General features: G+C 44.4%; 1 protein-coding gene across 1 annotated transcript in view; it reads right to left on the bottom strand.

The window, feature by feature from the left end:
• The window catches only part of LXN (latexin), a 213272-nt gene that overhangs the window by 64146 nt on the left and 125196 nt on the right, over positions 1-23930 (bottom strand). The window lies entirely within an intron of this gene.

Below are 23930 nucleotides of genomic sequence, written 5' to 3'. Positions count from 1 at the left end.
TGTATTAGTCCACGATGCCCTCGCTCTTGTTTCCGGACAGCGGGAGTGACGGTTTTAACCTACCTATTGGAACGATAGGTTCAATCAAGCTTGCCAATTAAAAAGGTTTTTATATTATTGAACCCTTGTGCTAATATAAGATACATTGTTGTTCTTCTCTGTGTCCTTATAGCGGTCGATATTGCAGCACATAGCCGAACTCCTCTGCGGCGTCATTTGACGCAGTTTGGGGTGCCGGACGATGGGATGGCTGTTATTTTTGTGGTGAGTGCCGATGCATCATATCCCTATGAGTTGTTTTACTCTTGGGTGACGATGCCGGTGGTGAATGCGGATGATAATACGTTTCACTCCTATACTACCACGCGGATCCCAGCAAATTATACACCATATAGGATGCAGGAGATTCCTATTTCAGCTTGGCAGCATCGAATTTAGTTTAATGGCGCCCTTCCCCATGCGGTTACACCGGTTCGAATGGGCCCTTTGTCAATTCCAGGGGCCACTTAGCCGGTACTGGCTGGATTTACACCTCATCCTCGTTATTTAACGGCTACGGTGGATGAGTTACGTGTCCTCCATACAGCCCTGATTACAGTACATAGGGCTTTAGTGCAATACGTTTCACGTAACATGCAGGTGGGGGAACCTGTTGTTACGGGACAGCCAGCTGGCCCAGCCGGGATTATCATTAGTCCCGTCATGGTTAATTCGGTAATGGGCAAGCGCCCCCAGAATAAGGACGATTTACCTTATTGGCTTGCTGAGAAATTTGACTAGCTGGAGGCAGTCTTTCCGCACTCTACTCCTGAGGAGAAACACAGGATACTCACCAATAGTTTGCAGAAGGACTTAGTCCCAGAGGTGTCCGATTGTGACAACTGGGGTAAAGTTTTTGCAGCGGTCTACTCGAAGTGCCTCGGCACCCCATCTATGGCCGTGCTTCCCTCCGTTATCAAGCGTGTTTAAGATCAACACGGTCCGGAGGCGGCAGTCGAGTTGGGAATGAGGCTTGTCGGAGTGTTCGACGTAGTGGCCTCTCTCATCCTTGGTAAACTCAAGGGAGATGCGGTACACTTTCAAGTGGCGAATGGGTTAGCCCTCGTTGACTAACTCGATAAGCCCCGAGCGTTGCCTAAAATTATTGCGGAGGCTTATAGAACTATTGGCCGCAGTAGTTTGGGGATTAAGCCTACTATTGTCATTCCTGACATACAACAGAAAACTAAGGTTAGTTTGTCAGGCAAAGACGATCGTCCAACTTTTCCTAAACAAAATTGTAGAACAAAGAAACAGGGAAAGCAGCAACAGAAACAGGGGTCTCGTCCTGCGTCACCGGTACAGGCGACTGGTGAACGCACATATGATTTGCGCGATCGCACTAGCATTAGGTCACCTGATAGATTTCAGGTTACTGAACAACGTTCTCCTCGTTCTTCACAGGAAACATGTCAAGGGTCGGGGTGCCCAACAAGGACGTGAGCAACCCCGTCAGTCTGATGGTAAAGGCAAGCAGGACGAGTTTGCACGTCAACGTCCCCCGTTTCAAAAGAAGAAAGTTGCTGTGCTAACAGCGAGGTATGCCACAGATAGTGAGAACGCAGCTTCGGAACCTGACATGGGCACTAACGCTGCACGACAGCGCAGCGGGTGTGTTTATCTAGATCACTGCGGTCCTTTCTCCTCTGATACTGCGTACAAGTATATCTTAGTTGCAGTGGATTCGTGCACACGTTTTCTTTGGGTATGGCCACAAAGGAGTGCCGATGCTCGAACTGTCATCAGGGATTTGCGTGTCTTTGTGGGAATTTTTGCATGTGGTACCCTTCATTCTGATCAGGGCCCTGCATTCGCCTCTAAGGCGTACAAAGAAGCCATGAGATCTTTTGGGGTCCAAGTCAAATTTTCATCTCCATACCGACCTGAGGGTAATAGTGTGGTGGAGCGAATGAACCTTGACTTAAAGCAATCCCTGACAGCTAGGGTTTTAGGCACTGGTAGGAATTGGTTAGCCCATCTGTATAACGTACAACGTGAAAATAATCTCCCTAGAAGGTCTCTGGGTGGGAGGACCCCATACAAGATGCTCTTTGGCATAAAAATGTTTGTCCCGGACCTTGATGGTCTAGACATGGCGGCGTCAGCCGCACCCTTTGACGTAGATGATCACTGTGCTGTATTACAGACTCTACAAGAGACCAGAGACAGTCATGCAAAGGAACACTTGCCCTCCACATCTGATGCTGCGCTTCAGATTCCGGAAGTCGGCTGGCTACCTCGAGTTGGTGACCTGGTCCGTGAGAAGGTGGAGAACAAGAAGGAGTTCGGCCCCCCTTATCGTGCACCGGTTCCAGTGCTTGGCGTGCAGGGTACAAGAACAGTCATTTTACCTCCACTTCCTGGTCGCAAGGATAACAGGTACATCTCCATTGACAATGTCAAACTACAGCGAGTGGCCGATTCTTCTTAGTATGACTCCAGCTGTCTCTTGCCCTGCGATGCTGAGAAATTCTGTTTTGGCTCCGTGCTTCTACCACCATGCCTGATATTGCCATCGAGATGCATACAGTTACTAATCCCTTGTTGCCACCACCGGCTGGTGGTCCACCTGAAGATTCTGAGTATGCTTATCCCACAGACGTTACATTGCCTGTCTTACAATCAACGGCAGTTAACCAGTCACGTTTCTCGTTTGACACTAACTCTATGACTTCAAATGCTCCATCGAAAATTTCTATTTTTGCTGTTTGGTTTAAGAGACATTTTTTAATTCCCCCTTGGACTTACATTTGGCTGGTGCTGATCAGTATTTTTTTGTTTATGTCCGTTGGATTTGTGGTGGTATTTTTTCGTCTTATAAATGGACACTATCTCAATGAAAGATCTACAATTAGACTAACTGATGGAACTTTGGCCCCCCACTCCTCATCACACATCATGAAGAGGGACCAGACTTTTGTGAATATTACTGCCTGGCCTGTGTTAGATGGGATTGTGTGGGATGCTGTGAAATTTCAAATTCATGGACCCACAGAGGTTATTAATGTTCCCAATGTTCTTCGTGTTTCTATGGGTGATGTTGTGAAAAAAAAACATCCGCTCTGATGATTGGGACGTTCAGGCCATAGAGGCACTGTTTTCTGATTTAAAATATTATGCTGCCTTTGATGCTGAGGATTTGTATTTGGACACTGGTAATTATGGGGAACTGTTTTGCTAACAACATTATGGCAATCATTTCCTACATAAATCCAATACATTCCGAAATTTTGTAAATTATACACAATGGGAACATTGTCCGACGCCAATGCAAGGCAGCTCTAACACATTGGTGAACAAATTTGCATATTTTACTGATTTTAGTGGCTCAAAACCTGCTGCCTTTTATTTTAAATTGGCAGCTGAGTCTGCCTCGAAGGTTAGGCTGACACACACTAAATTTTTGTATTCCAAATCCTTTATGGATGAATTGGCTATCGGGGGTTATGACCTGTGGAAAGCTACTATTGATCTTAAATCTGTTTGGGGTTCTAAGACGTGGCAGGTACGGCGAACAGAAGCTCTGCATCGTGCCTGCCTCATCCCAAACCACATGTTATTTTTGAATTCTACTATTTTTCAAACCACTTGTTTCGGATTGGCTACTTCTAAAAAGCTGAATTCCCCCTCTATTCCTGATCTGGGTGCTTATCCTAATTGGGATAATCATACAGATCTGTCCCTTGATGCGTTGCAGTCGTACATTACTAATACATCCTTCAATATTTCCAAATTAAATCCGGAAGGATGGTTGATATGGCAGAAGAGCTCTTACTCCGGTCAACATCGGTTTCTGGGTCTACACCCTGGGTATACCCAGGCTCGAGTGGACCCCCGCTTTGAACCTTCCCATTCAGTTACTACCTACTCTGTAGGGAAGCTATGTCAGAACTGGCTGCAACATTCCACCTTGGCATCTGTTAAACTTAATTTATCAAAATTACATGACAAAATAGATTTGAACGATTTTGTTAAGGGTCCTGTAGGTGGCAGATCCAAAAGATGGGTGTATGCTATTTATAACAAGGTTTGGAAATTGTCGCAAATTGAAGCTGCTTCCAGACTGAGAGCCATTGATCAAGCTAATTTGGAAAAAGTACTAGCTGTTATCGATAATAGCATTAACACCCTTTCTTCCAGAATTTACATGTTAGATAATATTGTTTCTTCTGTTGTTGATATTGTGCAGGATGATATGTCTGTTTTATATCATGGTCAAAATCAATTGCGTTCTATTATGCAGTTTGCATGGACTTTGCAAACGTTAAAGGCTGGGAAAGTCCCCTGGGACTACATGAATACATCGTCTTTATTCCTTCCTTTTAATCTGACTGCAAAACAACTATTCATGTCCATGAAAGATGCAACATACTCATTACTACATATTGAAAAGTTAGAACCTTTGCCTTTCTCTGTGGCCGAATTGAACTCCGCTGTGTGGCTTATCCACGGGTTAATCACATTACCATTTCCTTTGTTTAAGTTCAGTTCGTGCATGAAACATTATGCCCTAGGCAGATATGAACTGTTGGGTACGGCTTTCTTGCATGAAGTTTGGTCACTCCCATTTACATACAGGTGCATGAGAGAAGGTAAAGAAGTTTATTTGAAAGGTTAGGAGTGCACTTCCACACCTGATCACTCAGTAGTCTGTAGGCACATCCAATTGCATGGTCCATGCAACTTTCAGGCACCAAATTTAGCATGCGTCCTGAAAGGGATTCCAGTGCCAGCTATTACACCCTCTTTCACGTTGTTAGCTAATGGTAGTTATTTGCTTTTAAAAAACGAGGCTTGCTGCGGGATGCTAGTGGGAATTCCCTACATTGTGACTGTCTCACAAAGAGTAGTCTGCTGTAAAAATGTTCTTTTCCCGCCCCCGCATGGGCGGCTGGATGTATACATCTGGCCTTCCATTCCAACCTTGAAAGTAGAGTTCAACAAGATGAGCAGAATAAGGGCTCTATTGTCTCAAAAAGAAGTCGCTCTGACTTCTTCCCGTGAAACATTTGTCCTTCACGTAGCAAACACCCGCACCAAGGTGCATGCGCTTTTAAATACTGATCTCCCCCTTCATTTCGGTGCCCTGATTCAAACAATATTTAATGCCTCAATATCTGGCTTGGTGCATTTTTTCAAAATTGTGTGCTCCGGCCTCGTGACCTTTTTCCAAACTATTTTTGGTGTGATACCTGCATTTTTTCATTCTATTTTTACCAGCGTCTTTGGTGGGGTCCCATGGATTCTCGCCCTCACGGCTGGTGTGCGGTTGTTGGTCTGCTTACTGCGCAATGGCTGCACAATTTGTGTCACACGACAGCCTGTCCCGGCTGCTCCATCTTCGTAACCGGATGCTTGAATATTATGGAACATTGCCACTGGCCACCTTAAGCATAGCCTATGGATTGTCCTTCCGGTTTTCATATTTTACTTGCGTGCAACCTGTTTTTCATTGCCTAGATTGTCCTTTCGAATGGGCTCTGGATTTGTGCTTGTCGAACTCGGTGACTCCTGCCCCGGATTATGATCGACTGATGAGTCCCTTAGTGGCTCATGAGTTGGACTGTTCTGGTGTCAGGATTATGGCCTGTGGAGCGGCACATGGAGTCCTAGGGAATTGGTACATCGGTACGGCAGCGTATGACTTCTTGGCAAGAAGTTATCTTGAAGAACACGCCAGTTGTCCTCTGATTGTGCTAGAGGCCCTAGTTGTCGAGGAACATGTATGTTTGTTTACCTTGTTAGACTGGATGGCGGAAACCTTTGCAGAACATTCTAATGACTTCCTCTTGGAGGCTGTCGCTACTTACTGTGCATACACGTTGATGGATTAACTTGGATGTCATCCAACTTTCCTTATACGAACTACACATTTTTTCTTTTTTTTGATTCGACATTTAAGCTAGCTGAGCCTTTACCAAATGGACGTGGTTCACGTTTTCTGTTTTTTCCTTTCATTATTTACGCGTTTTTTTTTCTCTTTTTTTCTTTTGCCTCTCGAACTTTCACTCCCCTTTCTGTGGATTCACAATACATGCACTTGGTTCCGTTCTGTCGAACTTGAACTCTGCGTTCCTCAATTGTATCCCTATTTGTTCGTGGTCCGATCAAGGGAGGGTGTAGTGGAGGCGGAGTTTTAGATGCACACATTGCTATGTTAGCATAAGTGTCTTAGATGATAGAAACGCCATCTTGCCACTTTTGCAGCTTTTGTACACGACACTGCAGATAGATGTTATTATTTGGAAACTGCTTGCTTGCCTTTTCTTCACATGAGAACTGTCTGTTGTTCACACCCCTAGACGTGCACCGCGACCTTGGTCTGAACATTGTGTGCAGAAACAGTCTGAGCCAACAAACAATGTATGCTTTTGAGTTCAGGTTGATCGGCCCACGCTCTAGCCATAACATGCATACAGCTGCAAATATCTGAAAGTCGCGAGCCTTTAATATTGCAGTTTGCATGCATTAGACACATTCTGTAGAAGAACTTTTCCAGGCGCAGAGCAAAGCTGATCCTGTGATGTGATTCACCTAAGCTGATCTTTACGGTATGGGGTTCCCCATTCAAACCTAGAGACCTTCTATTAGTCTAATAATACTTGCTTACTAGCGAAGGGAGGGTGGTTGTATTCCACTATCATTGGTAATATGATTTCTCCCTTCATTTTCTATGGTATTGTAACAATGCTGATGGTTTTAATTTTAATCATTTGTCTGCTTATGTTAGCCAAAGTACTGCATCTTCAGACACGTAGTTTATAAAATAAACATTTTAAACTTTACTGGTTCTCTGAATACTCTTGTTGTGGACTGATATGAGAATAATAACGAACAGGTATTTCTGATTCCCACCATTCCTGAGAGTACTCTTAAGTGGCATGTTCTGGGTTGTCTAATCATTGGTAGCTTCGAGATGATACGGAGAACGAATGAGACACTGATGCTAGTCGGATAGGGGTTCTGGGTTCTGAGGTGAGTTTTTGGTACACCGCAATTCACTGAGGTCCTGGTTTCCTGCGCATAGTTCTGTGCATGAGCAGAATCCCTGCAACATGATCTTTCTTTTTTAAATTTCCAAATCAACAAATGCTAATGGAGGAAAGTGAAAGGTCTTGTTTGCTGGTGCTATGTATTGTGCGGGGCTCGCAGCTACTGCTTTTCCAACATGCAAATTGTGCACATTGTGGAAAGATGCATCCGCTGTTTGTCATCTGCTCAAATATTTACATCCTGTCTTTGGCACCGAGCAGCTGAAAGAACTCTGTTCACACTGAAATCGAACAATAGCAAAAGTTATGTATAAATAGATGCATGAAGGCCCATTCCTGCCATATCAATGCTCGCACCAAGCTTAAAATGCGACACAATGAAAATACATAAATGATTATCACGTTTGTTTGGAAATAGGTATCTGCTTTTTTTGTAATGATATGTGGATAACGTTTGCAAAATTACACTTATTTTGTGAAATACATTCCAGTGATCCTGCAAAAATCTCTGCACGAGTATAACTCCCCAAGAAAAGTCACAGGAGCTACTGTGTTGACTAGAAAATGTCTCTCTGCATGACGTGTTCTAATTAAACCAATCTCCTGCAAGTTATAAAACACGCAAACGTTTGGATTAAGAAAAATAATGAAAACTTGCACTTTTAATGGTAGTCCTTCAATGTTTATGGTATGTTTACTACTCACTCTCTACTACTCTCTACTACTCACTCTCTACCACTCTCTACTACTCTACTCTCTGCTCTCTACTACTCACTCTCTACTACTCACTCTCTACTAATCACTCTCTACTACTCTCTACTACACTCTACTACTCACTCTCTACTACTCTCTACTACTCTACTACTCACTCTACTACTCTCTACTACTCACTCTCTAATACTCACTCTCTACTACTCACTCTCTACTACTCTCTATTACTCTCTACTACTCACTCTCTACGACTCACTCTCTACTAATCACTCTCTACTACTCACTCTCTACTACTCTCTACTACTCTACTCTCTACTACTCACTCTTTACTACTCACTCTACTACTCACTCTCTACTGCTCTACTCTCTCTCTACTACTTTACTCTCTACTCCCTACTACTCACTCTCTGCTACTCACTCTTTACTACTCACTCTACTACTCTCTACTACTCACTCTCTACTGCTCTACTCTCTCTCTACTACTTTACTCTCTACTCCCTACTACTCACTCTCTGCTACTCTCTACTACTCACTCTCTACTCTCTACTACTTACTGTCTACTACTCTACTACTCACTCTACTACTCTCTACTGCTCACTCTCTACTGCTCACTCTCTACTACTCTCTACTACTCACTCTCTACTACTCTACTACTCACTCTCTACTACTTACTCTACTACTCACTCTACTACTCACTCTCTGCTACTCTCTACTACTCACTCTCTACTACTCACTCTCTACTACTCTACTCTATACTACTCACTCTCTACTACTCTACTCTCTCTCTACTACTTTACTCTCTACTCCCTACTACTCACTCTCTGCTACTCTCTACTACTCACTCTCTGCTACTCTCTACTACTCACTCTCTACTACTCACTCTCTACTACTCTACTCTCTACTACTCACTCTCTACTACTCTACTCTCTCTACTACTTTACTCTCTACTCCCTACTACTCACTCTCTGCTACTCTCTACTACTCACTCTACTACTCACTCTCTACTACTTACTATCTACTACTCACTCTATTACTCTCTATTGCTCACTCTCTACTGCTCTCTACTACTCACTCTCTACTACTCACTCTCTACTACTCTACTACTTACTCTCTACTACTCACTCTACTACTCTCTAGTACTCTCTCTACTACTCTCCACTACTCACTCTCTACTACTCACTCTACTACTCACTCTCTACTATTCACTCCCTACTACTCACTCTACTACTCACTCTACAACTCTACTACTCTCTACTATTCACTCTACTACTCTACTTCTTACTCTCTACTGTCTACTACTCACTCTCTACCTCTCTCTCTACCTCTACCTCTCTCTACCTCTCTTGCGTAGAGAGGTAGAGAGAGGTACTGTCTACCTCTCTACGTGCACACATATGCATATATATGTATATATATGCATTTATATATATGTATGTGTATATATATACATACATATATAAACATATATATACACATCTGCATATCTATATAAATACAAATATAAATGCATGCATACATATGCATGTTATGTACATGAAAGTTTGAAAAACACTAATAAAAGCAAAGCTAAAAAGCCACCTAATTACAAACAGAATTGCTTTAACTTAAACGAGTGCGAGACCTATTGCATTTTCAATGCTTGTTGTTCTGAGTGTTGTGGCTGTTTGTGGTGTACTGCCTTTATATATAGCCCTAACCATCCAACGATGAGCCTGCAGTACACTTTGTAAACAAGGAAGCAGGATGTGTTTGCTATTTAAAAGGGTGAAAGTGACAGAATTATGCGTCTTCTAGTCGAACAAGTGACACAGGCCAGACGGAAAACAAGCATTGGCATAGCCAATAGGTCTCGCTTTTGGGACCTTATAAGTGTTTTGCCATGCAACACTTGATGTTGTTGCACCAAGGATATTGTGCTGCATAACTAAATACTTATAAGGTCCCAAATGCGAGACCTATTGGCTATGTGTTATTATACTGAGTGAATTTATGTTGCATTGAGTAGAGTGTAATTATGTGGCGTGTAATTATGTGGCCTGAGTGGTATGTGGAGTGTATTTATTTTTCATTGAGTGTATTGTAATTATGTGGTGTGTAATTATGTGGTACTGAGTGTTATGTGTAGTGTATTTATGTTGCATTAAAAAGAGTGTAATTATGTGACGTGTAATTATGTGGTATTGAGTGGTATTTTGTGGATTGTATTTATGTTGCATTGAGTATAGTGTAATTACGTTGTGTTTAATTATGTGTCAGTGAGTGGTATTATGTGGAGTGTCTATGTTTTATTGAATTGTGTGTAATTATGTAACGTGTAAATATTTGTTACTTAGTGGTATTATGTGGAGTGTATTTATGTTGCATTGAGGAGAGTATAATTATGTGGTGTGTAATTAAGTGGCCCTGAGTGGTATGTGGAGTGTATTTATGTTGCATTTAATAGAGTGTAATTGTGATGTGTGATTATGTGGTACTTAGTGGTATTATGTGGAGTGTATTTATGGTGCATTGAGTATATTGTAATTATGTGGCGTGTTATTACGTGGCACCGAGTGATATTATGTGTATATGTTGTATTGAGTATAGTGTAATTATGTTGCATGTAATTATGTGGCATTGAGTGGTATTATGTGGGGTGTATGTTGCATTTAGTAGAGTGTAATTATGTGGCATGTAATTATGTGGCAGTGAGTGGTATCATTTGGAGTGTATGTTGCATTGAATGCAGTATAATTATGTAGCATATAATTACGTGGCACTGAGTTGTATTATGCGAAGTGTTTTGTGTTGTATTGAGGAGAGTGTAATTATGTGGCATGTAATTACGTGGCACTAAGTGGTATTATGTGGAGTGTATGTTGCATTTATTATAGTGTAATTACGTGGTGTAATTATGTGGTTTTGAGTGTTTTTTGGAGTGTATTTATATTGTATTGAGTACAGTGTAATTATGTGGCGTGTTATTATGTGGTATTGCGTGGTATTATGTGGATTGTATTTATGTTGCATTGAGTAGAGTGTAATTATGTAGTATGTAATTATGTGGTAGTGAGCTGTATTTTGTATTGCATTAAGGAGAGTAATTATGTAGAGTGTAATTATGTGGCACTGAGTGGTATTATGTGGAGTGTATTTATGTTGCATTGAGTAGAGTGTAATTATGTGGCATTTAATTAAGTGGCAGCGAGTGGCATTATGTGGAGTGTATGTTGCATTTAGTAGACTGTAAATATGTGGTGTAATTTTGTGGTTTTGAGTGGTGTTATGTGTAGTGTATTTATATTGTATTGAGTAGAGTGTAATTATGTGGAGTGTTATTACGTGGGACTGAGTGATATTATGAGGATTGTATTTATGTTGCATTGAGTAGAGTGTAATTATGTGGTATGTAATTATGTGGTACTGAGTGATATTATGTGGGGTGTATGTTGCATTTTGTACAGTGTAATTATGTGGCATGCAATTATGTGGCAGTGAGTGGTATTTTGTGTTGCATTGAGGACAGTGTAATTATGTGGAGTGTATATATGTTGCATTGAGTGTAGTCTAATTATGTGGTGTGTAGTTTAATTAGTGGTTTTATGTGGAGTGTATTTATGTTGCATTGAGTAGAGTGTAATTGTGTTGTGTGATTATGTGGTACTTAGAGGTATTATGTGGAGTGTATTTATGGTGCATGTAGTATAGTGTAATTACGTGGTGTGTAATTATGTGGTACTGAGTGTTATGTGATGAAAACAAGAGGGAGGTAGAGAGGGAGCAGAGCATATGTTCTAGACTATGTCTGGCCTAGCTGTAGATTCACCAGTCCCGCTAAAACTTTTCGTCTGCACACTTACCTAAATGGTGTGTGTGCACTTTGAGCATGTTGAGAGCTAATTAGATGTCTGGGGGCACTGGGGCATGGAGCTGGCCTTATACAGGTGCATGTTGGGAGCCCTCTAAAAGAATCGGTAATATGAAACCAGTTAAAACTGCGCAGTTCACACAATCGGACTGCTTTATTGCTTTTTGAAACAGATGGTTTACCCGCACAATCGCATGGTATGTTTTACATGTAAAATTGATTACTTACATACTTTTTGATTATACGCGTTCCGTAAGACACCTGTTAAAATTAAGCCCCTGGAAAGGGGGGTTGGAGGTTAAGAGTGGGAGAGAAGAGTAGCGGCAGCTAGGGGAAAGAGCAGGATAGACAAAAGAAGGGGGGGAGGAAAGCGTGGGAGAAGGAAGGCAGGTGAAGAGGAGGACGGGCTTGCGACAGGAGGCAATAGACTGCTGGAGAGATAAAGAACAGCGGAGGCACGAAAAAAGAGAGGGAGAGTGGGTGATGAAAGCAAGAGGGAGGCAAAGAGGGGGCAGAAAATGAAAAAAGAGCGACGCATAATAGGCGTTCCGTGAGACACCTGTTAAAATTAAGCCCATGGAAAGGGAGGGGAGGTTAAGAGTGGGAGAGAAGAGGCAGCTAGGGGAAAGAGCGGAAGAGACGGAAAGAAGGGGTAAGGAAAGCGAGGGAGAAGGAAGGCAGGTGAAGAGGAGGACGGGCTTGCGACAGGAGGCAATAGACTGCTGGAGAGATAAAGAACAGCGGAGGCACGAAAAAAGAGAGGGAGAGTGGGTGATGAAAGCAAGAGGGAGGTAAAGAGGGGGCAGAAAATGAAAAAAGAGCGACGCATAATAGGCGTTCCGTGAGACACCTGTTAAAATTAAGCCCATGGAAAGGGAGGGGAGGTTAAGAGTGGGAGAGAAGAGGCAGCTAGGGGAAAGAGCGGAAGAGACGGAAAGAAGGGGTAAGGAAAGCGAGGGAGAAGGAAGGCAGGTGAAGAGGAGGACGGGCTTGCGACAGGAGGCAATAGACAGCTGCAAAGAAAAAGAACGGCGGAGGCAGGAAAAAAGAGGGGGAGGGCGGGTGATGAAAACTTTGAACTTTGACTTATAATTTCCCGGTTACTATGGTAGAGCGGGGTTGCATATTTTAGGATGAAGAGAGATCCTGGCTCCATGACCTAGGGCTGGCAAAAGCACGCTATGATTTGGGGCTCAGAGTCACTGCCCGCCCCTCGCCCACACACACACTGGAAGTTTCCAAAGGATTTGTGTGGAAAAGATGGGGGGGGGGAAAGAAAGCGTAACAACTAAAATGTACATCTCTTTGTTGTTAGAAGGTGGAAGTTTCCCAGGATTTGAGCTGCACCTTGAGTAAACTTTAACAGTAGTATGAGGCTTCCCTTCTGCCAAAGCCATCAACGCAGCGCTCAGTTGTTTCCCAGCTAGGCTGTACTCCACATACATGGCAACGACTGCATCAAGGAATACCTGAATTAACAAGTCATTTTTATTGAAGCCCAAAGAATTTTCTACAGTTTTGAAAAATGTATACCAGAGTTTGTAAAACTTACTTATCTGATTGTAACTGCTAATACTTTTTAATAATAAGTGTTCCGTCAAACACACGTTAAAATTAAGCCCCTAGAAAGGGGGAGGGGGTTAAGAGTGGGATAGAAGAGAAGAGGCAGCTAGGGGAAAGAGCAGGAGAGACGGAAAGAAGGGGGAAGGAAAGCGTGGGAGAAGGAAGGCAGGTGAAGAGGAGGACGGGCGGGCGACAGGAGGCAATAGAGTGTTGGAGAGAAGAAGAACAGCGGAGGCAGGAAAAAAGAGGGGGAGAGCGGGTGATGGAAACAACTTTGAACTGTGACTTATCCTTTCCCGGTTAGTATCGTAGAGCGGGGTTACATATTTCAGGATGAAGAGAGACAGAGGCGCAACTAGAGCCAAATTTCGGGGGGGGGCTGAGCAAAAATTTCGGGGGGGGCTGAGCAAAAATTTCGGGGGGGGCTGAACTTTAAGCAATAGGCAGAGTGGAGCTGCAGGGGCTCTTAGAAGGGCTGAAACAACAGCAAGGCCTCATTAACATGCAAATGGTCTTTTAAAGACCTGTGAAGTGCTCGGGTGCGGCTTCTTTTTTGCCGGGGAAGGTGTCTCATCCCGGGCTGCCACACACGACGGGGGGGGGGGGGGGGCTGAAGCCCCGTGAGTCCAATGGGTGTTGCGCGCCTGAAGAGAGATCCTGGCTACATGACCTAGGGCAAGATGGAGCCAGTCATGGTGTGAATGGGGAAGTAGCGAAAACATTAGCAGTAGGGTGTTAGTAGCACTATTTTTAGGTCTCGGGACCATCCGGTCGGCAGACCGGAAGTCCGGAGATTTAATGACTTGGGAGAAGAGGGGCTTGAGCCCGCCCCTCTTCTGCCCTGTTCTCCATTGGCTGGCCTCGTAAATGCTGGCCAGCCATTGGAGAAGAGGTCCCGTCACTCCAATCATGCCCCGTCCTTTTCGGATCGGGGGGCGTGTTTTTTGTGAAAAGTCTCAGGGAGGAGACAACAGCAAAACACGCCCCCGAATCCGAAAAGGAGGCTGCGTTTCTCCGAGGCATTTCTACTCTGCCTCGGAGAAAGGCGGTGCTGTCTTCCGGTGCCCTCGGCTTTCACTGTTTGCTCCTGTTAGTGAGATTAATTGAGGGCGCGTCCTCTTGAGAAAGCAACAATTAGAAATCGGGCTCGTGCATGAATCGTAGTAACGATATTAACCCAGACTGGCTGAATACACATGCAGAGCGAAGGGGTGAGATCTGTGGGGACTAGAGGACGAGGTATACCAGGGGTTTCACTATTCTTGCCTGTTTACTTGAAAAAATGTGACGTCCGTAACCACTGTTGAAAGCTGGGATTCCATTCTATGGGAAGGCGGTCTGATCTCCAGAAAACATCCAGTGCGGTTGGGTGAACGCGATACGCACCCTCGCCGCCAGGCCCATCTCGTGGAGGGCTGGTTGGTGGATACATCTGTTTCAGGGAGGATAGAATTAAATTCCTGCGGATCCTGGTCTCCTTAAAAGCCGGGGATATTGCTGCCGGGGCGAGATACAAACTCGCTTTCTGGGCTGCCTGGGGCAGTTGGGGACTGTTTAAAATACTTTTATTTAGGGCACAATGCTGACGGTTTTGTGCCACATGATGGCACTGTGCCAGGAAGTGCTAATTCGCCACTAGCGAGCCCCTCTTCCACAGTCCGGTCAGCCCGCGGCTGCGCTGAAGCAGCGAGGTTGGGAGGGGGTATCTCCATGGCAGAGCGTCTGCCCCCTGGATTCTAATTTTGTCTTTGAGTTGGCGGGATATGTCGGCCGCCGAGAGGCGCCCTCTCTCTCCCAGAGCGAACCTCACATGGTAGACGTGGGACTGCTTCCGCGCTGTTGACGTGCAACTGCTGCCACGGGACTCACATTTGTGCGTGTCTTACTTGTGCTTCCAGTGCAAATCCTTTGTATGTAATCGCATATGAGAGATACTCGGCTTAAAAGCACAACTTAGACACATGCAGGCATTGCGATGCAAATCAATGCGCACGGTCACCACATTTCTGCTGTCTGCGCTCTAGCCCACCCTGCAAACATCTGTGTGTGGCGTGCACTCGTGAATCTTTTAACCTCTTTTTATAATTTTTTTCCCATTAAAAATTATTACATTATGTATTACATGCAACCACGGTTGATACTCCTACAGACCTGACTAGCCAAGAGCATTAGTTCATGGCAGGCGCGCAACACCCATTGGACTCACGGGGCTTCAGCCCCCCCACCCCGTCGTGTGCGGCAGCCCGGGATGAGACAGCCTCGCAGGCACACACAAAGCCGCGCCCGAGCACTTCACAGGTCTTTAAAAGACCATTTACATGTTAATGAGGCCTCACTGTTGTTTCACCCCTTCTAAGAGCCCCTGCAGCTCCACTCTGCCTAGATTCAGCCCCCCCACCCCCGAAATCAGCGCCACTCTGCTGACTGTTTAAAGATTCAGCCCCCCCCCCCCGAAATTTTTGCTTAGCCCCCCCCCCCGAAATTTGGCTCTAGTTGCGCCTCTGGTTCATGGAGACGTTATAATACACATACCACGGGTATAACACTCCTTGAATAGCAGCGCTCCACTTCTGTAGCAATCCAGGCGCCCCTGCTTCTTTGTAAGATTTATGGAAGTAGTAAAACATTTTTACACAGTTCGGAAGCTCAGGTTGAACAATAAAAGTGAAGCTGATAGAACAGTTATCTTTAGGCTTGAAGTAAATGTTCTCTTTAATATTACATTTTCTCATCACCCTGCCAGCCCCGTGCAGATAGTAACTGTTCTCATGTGCATCGCCTCGGGGCTGATTATTTTTCAATATGTTCTGTCGTCTGAAATCTGCTGCAGTCTTTACAGTTACTGGATATTTTGTCCCTCATCAGTACAAGGAAGGGTAGAGGTGTGACATTGCTAGTTCCAGGGGCCTAGTTATCAATAGTGCACCATTTGCAAGTCAAAACACACGAGCCCAGAGGACTGAGGGGCCCACTGCAGGTCAGTTATAGTTTTTTTCTTTTTTTAACTTCCAAACTAGGGCACTGGAGGCCCATTTCCCTATTTTGCATTAGGGGCGATGGCACCCTTGCTTCGCTACTGTTCGGCCTTGCCCCTAGGGCATAGACTCAGGGTTTCAGCTCTCAATGCCTTCCAATCTACAAGTTTTTCTCCCTACTTTTGAAATGCCTTAAGCAAATTATGATAGATTTTTTTTAAATGACAGATATTTCTGAGAGTTTTATTCCCTATGTGTTTTATGGGTTATCAACATTTTACAGTTTTTAAGAGTACCACACATCCTGTCGTCTATATAGATATTAGATGTGTGACCCAACCTGGTCCAGGATCGGATGCAGCCTCTGCGAGCATTGGGCATAGTGTTTACTCTGGGGCCCTCACTACCAAAGGTAACCTTAACTGAAGCCTCGCTTAGGCACAGTTTCATGTAGGAAACATCAAACGTGACCAAGCGGGTCTAATTATGGGAGATGTGATGGAAGGTGGAGCAGTTTTCATTCATTAGTGTGCCAAGGGTACAGATTCATAATAGAGTTAAACAATTCTGGACTGTATCAAATTTGCATTTTTCTAAAAGGTCACCCCCAGATTTGTTGCCTCTCTGTGCACTTTGACCGCCGCTAACTAGTTATAAAGTGTCCTTGCATCCCAATTAGAACATGTGCTGTACATTGAAACTCTTTATTTTGCCTATGTAACTTACCTATAAGTCCGTTGTAAATGGTACCTAAAGTGTATCTGTGGCATGGAAAGTTCAACGTCATACATGGGCTGCAGTGTATTTTCACACCACCCACATAAGTGACTTAACATATTTCGGCCAGCAGTGCCACTGTTCGCTGCCTATGCTGCAGTTTAAATGCACTGCAGTAGACTCAGAGTGATAAAGATACTTGTCATTTCCAAGGTAGAAAACTATTACTATATAGTTTCTCAGGTCAAAAAAATAGCTTTCAGCCCCAGTAATGTGTTTGATAAATCAGGGTGGACAATGAGGACTTATTTAGGGTGGCAATGATTACAGGTTCTGTCTGCGAGGACGGAGGGCGTGGAGGAGGGAGTGGCTCTCATGTTAATGGGAGGCATGCATGGAATTGTTTTGTCCACCTTGATTGAGGCTGTTACTTAAAGAACTAAATGCAGGTAAAAACCATTTATACCTAAATGCACTGCAGTGACACATGACAAACTGCCTTTGCTATGTGGAAAAAAGCTATTTTTATATATAACCATAAATCACCCGTAAAGTGTGCCTAGTTAGCCCATAGATCAGGGTGCTAATATATAATAAAATTAGGGTACACCACCTATTGGGGTTAGTGTGCCCTCACAGTTAAATAAAAGTCAAGTGCTGTTTAAGTCAGTAGGCTGAACTTCACTTTTCTCGTATAGGTACGAGTCGGATCAAACTCTTTATTTCCCATCTCCACTGAGGAACGGGCAAAACAGTAGTTTTCTGATTATTTTTACAATCTGACTTAATGATGAAATCAAATTTTAGATAACTTAAGCAGAAAATTACCTTTATAAAAAAATTACTTAAGGCTGCCTGAGCCAGAATTGACTTAAAACCAGTTCTGCCACCTTCAGTGCTGAATACAAATCCTTGGCTGGGAGACTTAACCACCCTGACTCAACTCACAGAGCATTGGCTTGCTCTTGGGCCAAAGAAAGGCCAGTGGGTGTTAAATGCGGATGCTGCGCTTTGCCATGCCTATCACTCTCCTGTACCGGTTACTAAGAGGAATCGCATCTGGTCCAAACTTAATATTAAGGAGTTAAAGGATGCTCCTGAAGTCTCATACGTAAGTCTATCATAATCATCACAGTACAAAGAACCACGCGTCTACACAGCACGCAGTGCTTCCATAGGGAAAAGCATACCTGTCATCTGAATGTCAACATGTGTATTCTGGGGAAAAATAGCATTAACTCCAGTAACAGTCCCAGACGGCTAAGAATAAGGGCTGATTATAAAGGGCCCATCCAGCAGTGAATCCTGCACTACACACATAAATCCCCACGCGTACGAGGACCTGCTCAAGAACTTGCTTTGTGAATTGTAAATAACAATGCCGTTTCTTTAAATGTTTTAATAACAAAAACATAAACAAAAATAATGTCATGAACAATGCCAATAGCTCTAACTTTACCAATGCCGAGACCATTGCATTGTAAATGCTTGTTGTTTAGATGGCGGTTGGTCCTGTTAATTGTTGAGTTCTTTGGTGAAGTTTAGTAGGTTAATTGATGTGGCGCCAGCAACCTGCAGATGGCTAGGTGGATGGTAGCGAAATGTTGATGTTTGAGTGTGAATTCGTCTGTAGGCATTTCCATTGAAGGAATCGCACTGCAGTATCTGGCGGCCTGTAGCGCAAATCATGTATGCTGCTTGAGGAGGGATGTGGCGGCAGTGACAGTAATGCACAATGTAAGGATTTGTGTTATAGTATAGAGGTTCGGATGGGATGGTAAAAAGAAGGCTGTAAGGAAGTTTTTTAAAGTTGTTTCTGCCAAAGACAGAAAGCGCATCTTACCTTAAATAGTGCTCTGCATATAGTTATTTCTAATAAGTTAATGCATTATTACAACTGTTAGGATAGATGCGCGAGTTCAGTGTTCACTACTGTAATTTGCATATAATATGCAGGCTGCACAGTGGTGTACCCTCCGACCCTTCTGAGGCTAACACGGCGAATGCCAATGGGACGGTGGCAGCAGGCACTGTCTCACGGGGCAACTTGATTTGTGTTATAAAGAGGGCCGTTTTTATAAAAATGTACACCCAAGACCACATTGGAAAAGGCAACGCACAGCGCGCTACTAATGGTACACAGTTGAAACGCACTCATATGCGCGTCAGAGGCAAGTGCTCACGCGTGCCACAATGTTTCCCTTACCTTTCACTAGGCCTACTTACATCTGAATTTTAGCCCAGACCAACCCTACCAGGACGGCGCGTTAAAGAAGACAGTCAAGGGTAGGGCTGAGAGAGAAGAATGCACACTACAAAAAGCAAGCCCCCAAAAAACTTTGAGTTTAAAAGCCCATTTATAAACCGCCCTATCGCATGGTATATGGCATGTGTAAATGCCTTTTGCTGCAAAGCATCCCGGCAAATACCACTTTAAATTAAACCCCTGTATGGCTACAGTGGCGCTGCCAGGCGTGCTGGGGCTTTTGTTTGCTTTTGTGAAGCCAAACACATATGCATTATAAACGCACCATAGGAGACGCAGCCTCTTACAAACACCTCGTCTGACTGCCTAGAAATAGCCTAAGGCGGGGTGGGGGGGAGGGGCTGTGCTGAAACTAAACAGAGTCCACCCTGGAGACATTCCATGGCCTTATCTGTTGATCTAACAAGTCTACAGACTAGGGACGTGTGTACAAGCAAAAAGGCTGGCTGTAAAGACATCCCAAGTGAGGACAGCCCTAAACAAGCAAATGAAGCTTTAAATTCATTAGTAACAGGATACTAGTTTAATATCAGGATATGTTTAAGATTTCGGAGGAAATATTTTTAAATCTATGCAGTTTACACAACGTTACTGCTTAATTGCTCTTTGAAACTGATAGCTTACTAGCACTATCACATGGTATATGTTTTACACGTAAAATTGCTTGTTGACATAATTTTTGATATTAGGCGTTCCGTAAGACACCAGTTAAAATTAATCCCGGGGAAAGGGGGGGCGGAGGTTAAGAGTGGGAGAGAAGAGAACAGAAGAGGCAGCTAGGGGAAAGAGCAGGAGCGATGGAAAGAAGGAGGAAGGAAAGCGTGGGAGAAGGAAGGCACGTGAAAAGGAGGACGGGCGTGAGACAGGAGGCAATAGACTCCTGGAGAGAAAAAGAACAGCGGAGGCAGGAAAAAAGAGAGGGAGAGCGGGTGATGAAAGCAAGAGGGAGGTAGAGAGGGGGCAGAAAATGAAAAACGAGCGACGTATAATAAGCGTTCCGTGAGACACCTGTGAAAATTAAGCCCCTGGAAAGGGGGGGGATGTTAAGAGTGGGAGAGAAGAGAAGAGGCAGATAGGGGAAAGAGCAGGAGAGACGTAAAGAAGGGGGAAGGAAAGTGTGAGAGAAGGAAGGCAGGTGAAGAGGAGGACGGGCGGGCGACAGGAGGTAATAGATAGCTGGAGAGAAAAAGAACGGCGGAGGCAGGAAAAAAGAGAGGGAGAGCGGGTGATGAAAACAACTTTGAACTGTGACTTATAATTTCCCGGTTACTATCGTAGAGCGGGGTTGCATATTTCAAGATGAAGAGAGATCAAGGCGCCTATTGTGCAAAGAATACAAAGCACCTTAGCGCCTGTATCAAGTGCGTGGACTTCGAGGCGCCTTCTGGGGCCTGCAAGAGAAGGAGCTAAAGCTGTAGGAGAGGCTCTAACTGGAGCTCGAGAACCAAGGCGCCTCTTGTGCAAAGAATACAAAGCACCTTAGCGCCTGAATCAAGATGCGTGGACTTCGAGGCGCCTTCAGGGACCCGCAAGAGAAGGAGCTTGCGCAGTAGGAGAAGCGCTATCTCGGGAGCTCGAGAACCCAGGCGCCTCTTGCGCTCCAAGAATACCATAAAGATCACTAAAGAACAGTGTTACCATCACTGCACTGACTATCAGCCGAAATAAAATGTTACATTTTCTCTACAAATTACAGGTGTCAATTAACATTGGAGCTGAAGTTACCCACATAAACGTGGAATATATAAAACAACACAAATGTGAGCCAGGAAAGATAATGTCAGTCAGCAGGAGGAGCAGAGTTAGATAATAAACTGCTAGGTAGGATACAGTGAAAAATAATCATTTTAAGTTCCTGTGGCTCTCACTTCAAACTTAACGCCACACTCAATCCATGTCCCCAGGCAAGCATAGTGTCAGGGAGCAGAGGCTGCTAAAAGAGAAGACAAGCGCGCACTGAAGCTGACGAGGAGGGAGTGGGAGGGGGGAGTGGGGGCGGGCACAGTGCTGCGGCCGCAGTTGTAAAAGGCAGGGAGAGGGTGAGATTGAGAAAGGGAAAGATAGGGATCAAAGGAAACAATAACAAGCAGGAAGGGGGTGGCAAATGGTGTGCACTTTGATGTCCTCAGTGGCCGCGCGGCTCACTGAGGACATCAAAGGGGCCGCGAAGTGATCAGGCAGTGCTTTTCAGGCTGCCAAATGGTGCGCGCGCCCGGCGCACATGCACTGTATTTGGAGGCCTGAAAAGCACTGTTTGCACTTCCAGATCCCCCTTTTACAAAAGCTCTCGCGAGAGCAGCGCTAAAGCGCTGTCTCAGGCGAGACCTAAAAAGCACATGCGAAGCAACAATTTAACAGCCTTAAAACTAAAATCAATGACAACAGCTTTTAAAATAAATCTATTTACAACCAGATTGGGTAACTTGACAGAACTTGGGTCAGCACACACAGAAACAGCGTACATCCCAAAAAGTCCTACTCGGAGTATTTTAAGAGGTAAACAGACTCCGCAGGAGGTACACAAACACGTTGGAGAGCCAAAAGTAAATAAAGACAGCAAACAGAAAGCAGGCTAAGCCGAGTGACAAAACACAAAGCCAATGATAAACAATGGATGGAGTGCATTCCTGGGTAAGCTTACAGCATGTGGTAAATGTGGCTTAGGAAAGGCTTGAACTTAAGGTGTTTCATTTCACCCCCTTTTCTGGTACTATTTTTTTCACCCTAGAGGGCACACCTTCACAATAGACGAAATTAGGTTCTCCTTTACATAATCTTGTCACGTGCTGCTGTGAGGTACTGTTCCTTGTTAGCAGGGCTTTAAGTGGGATGAAAAACTGGGGGCTCTCTCAAAGGGGCGTGGCCAGTGTAATTAAGGGCGTGGCTTAAAACACTTAATTTAAAAATCTGTGCTGAGCATAGTGTGCTGCCCGACTTGTATTTTGCTGTTTCTGTCATTGCATCTAGATATATGATACAACAAGTAACATCATATCTACAACAAGTCAGGACTATTGGCTTTGTCAATGGCTGTGATAAATAAAAGCAATTATGGCTTGTATATAATAATGAAAAAACTTCCACTTAAAGCCCTGGTGACACTACGACAGTGTTGCTGCCCCCGAGTTTCAAAGAGAAGGGAAATCCAGAGAGAAAATGTCTCTCTTTAAAGGATTTCCCTTCCCCTACAAGTACAACGCTCACCTGGCATGACGTCATGCTGTCACTTCTCCACTAGTGAGAAGTGAGCAGTGTGAGCAGCGCACATTGATGTCACTGCAGTCCGGAAAAAAACAGCCTGCCTGTGCCAGGGCCCAAAACAGAGCCCGATAGAGACCCGTTTCGAGGCCCCCTTAAAAAAACACTGCCGGTGCTCAGACCCGGTGAGACCCGGCCCACTTAAAGCCCTGGTTCTTATTCAAGGTATTGTGTTGGTTTGAAATCTGTCCGTTTGATTTAAGTGCCGATATACATAATGTTGAACTGAAGACGAACTCCCAATATTTGTAGAACGGAAGTACTACGGAATTTGTGGCGCTTAGTACCAATAGAGGGGGCATGGTGGGGCAGTTTCAGCCAGAGATTTTAGGTTAAGTGAAGCAGCCGACTACATTTCAGAGCTGTCGTAAACGGACAAGATACTTATGTGGCTGTCGAGCAAGGCGTGACGTCTGATGGTGAAAGGTGGGTGTTGCCTTAATATTGATGTATTTGGGTATGAGGATAATTTGTACGTGGAGCCAGTTTTGCAGCCAAACGAAAGGACACGTTCTAAAATGCATTCTGTGCCATCTTCTTGTAAATGCATACACTGTGGTTAAGCACACCGCAGCAACCCTGTGGGAAGAACTGATGGAGAATTTCAAATAGGCTACTTGTGGCGCAATGTTTTGCATTTTGCCATTTGTGCTTCCTCAGCCTTTGCACAGCAAATAATTCACAACTTCTTCTCTTTCTAAAGGAAATGCGTGCAATGAGGTACACAATCCCTTCGTGTTGCAATCAGTCCGTCCGTTGCGTTTCCCTTCTCTTGTATGCCAAAGCTGTGACCTTCGTCAAAGGCGGTTCGATTTCCGGAGTCCTTCGTGCACAAGACACTGTAGTTTTTCATGTTGACATAATAAGAAGTTATTGGTCCCTCACACACAACGATGTCTTACTTGTGAGCCAAGGTTGTTCACACTGTTTAGTGCTGTGGAATGCTTATTGGAACAACTATGCTGTCCCCTAGCGACACTGTGCACAGCAAATGTACAATACAAATGCCATGCCACACAGCAGCTCTACCCTTACCAAGCTGCTCTGACAACCCCCCCTTTTTGTGAAATCCCAAAACCTTATTGGGTTTACCCGCCCACTTGCCGACTCCAGCCGCGGCGCTGGGCACAGCGGGGCGGAGGGGGCAGCGGTTGCAGCCCGCACTGAGCCCTGGGGAGGAGCTATATACCGAGGCTTGTTCATGGCTGTGGGGTCACTTCACATTCCCGCCTGTGTATCTGTGCACTTTGCACACACGCAAAGAATGAACCTGGGGCTTCGAGCGTCGTCCCTGTCCTATCATGCATCCATGCCAACGTAATCATGGGAGACAAACTGATTATTTGAAACATATAGAACATCGGCAGTCTATAAGATGAAGAAACAGAAGGAAAACAAGCATTGGCATAGCCAATATGTCTCGCCTTTGGGACCTTATAAGTGTTTAGCCATGCAACAGTTGATCTTGTTGCACCAAGGACATTGTGCTGCAAAACTAAATACTTATAAGGTCCCAAAAGGGAGACCTATTGGCTATGCCAATGCTTGTTTTCACAGGCATG

This window comes from Triturus cristatus, chromosome 6 (assembly GCF_964204655.1).
Source record: "Triturus cristatus chromosome 6, aTriCri1.1, whole genome shotgun sequence".
Classification (NCBI taxonomy): domain Eukaryota; kingdom Metazoa; phylum Chordata; class Amphibia; order Caudata; family Salamandridae; genus Triturus; species Triturus cristatus.
The sequence above is the reverse complement of the archived record's forward strand: the minus strand, read 5'-3'. Positions and strand labels throughout refer to the sequence as shown.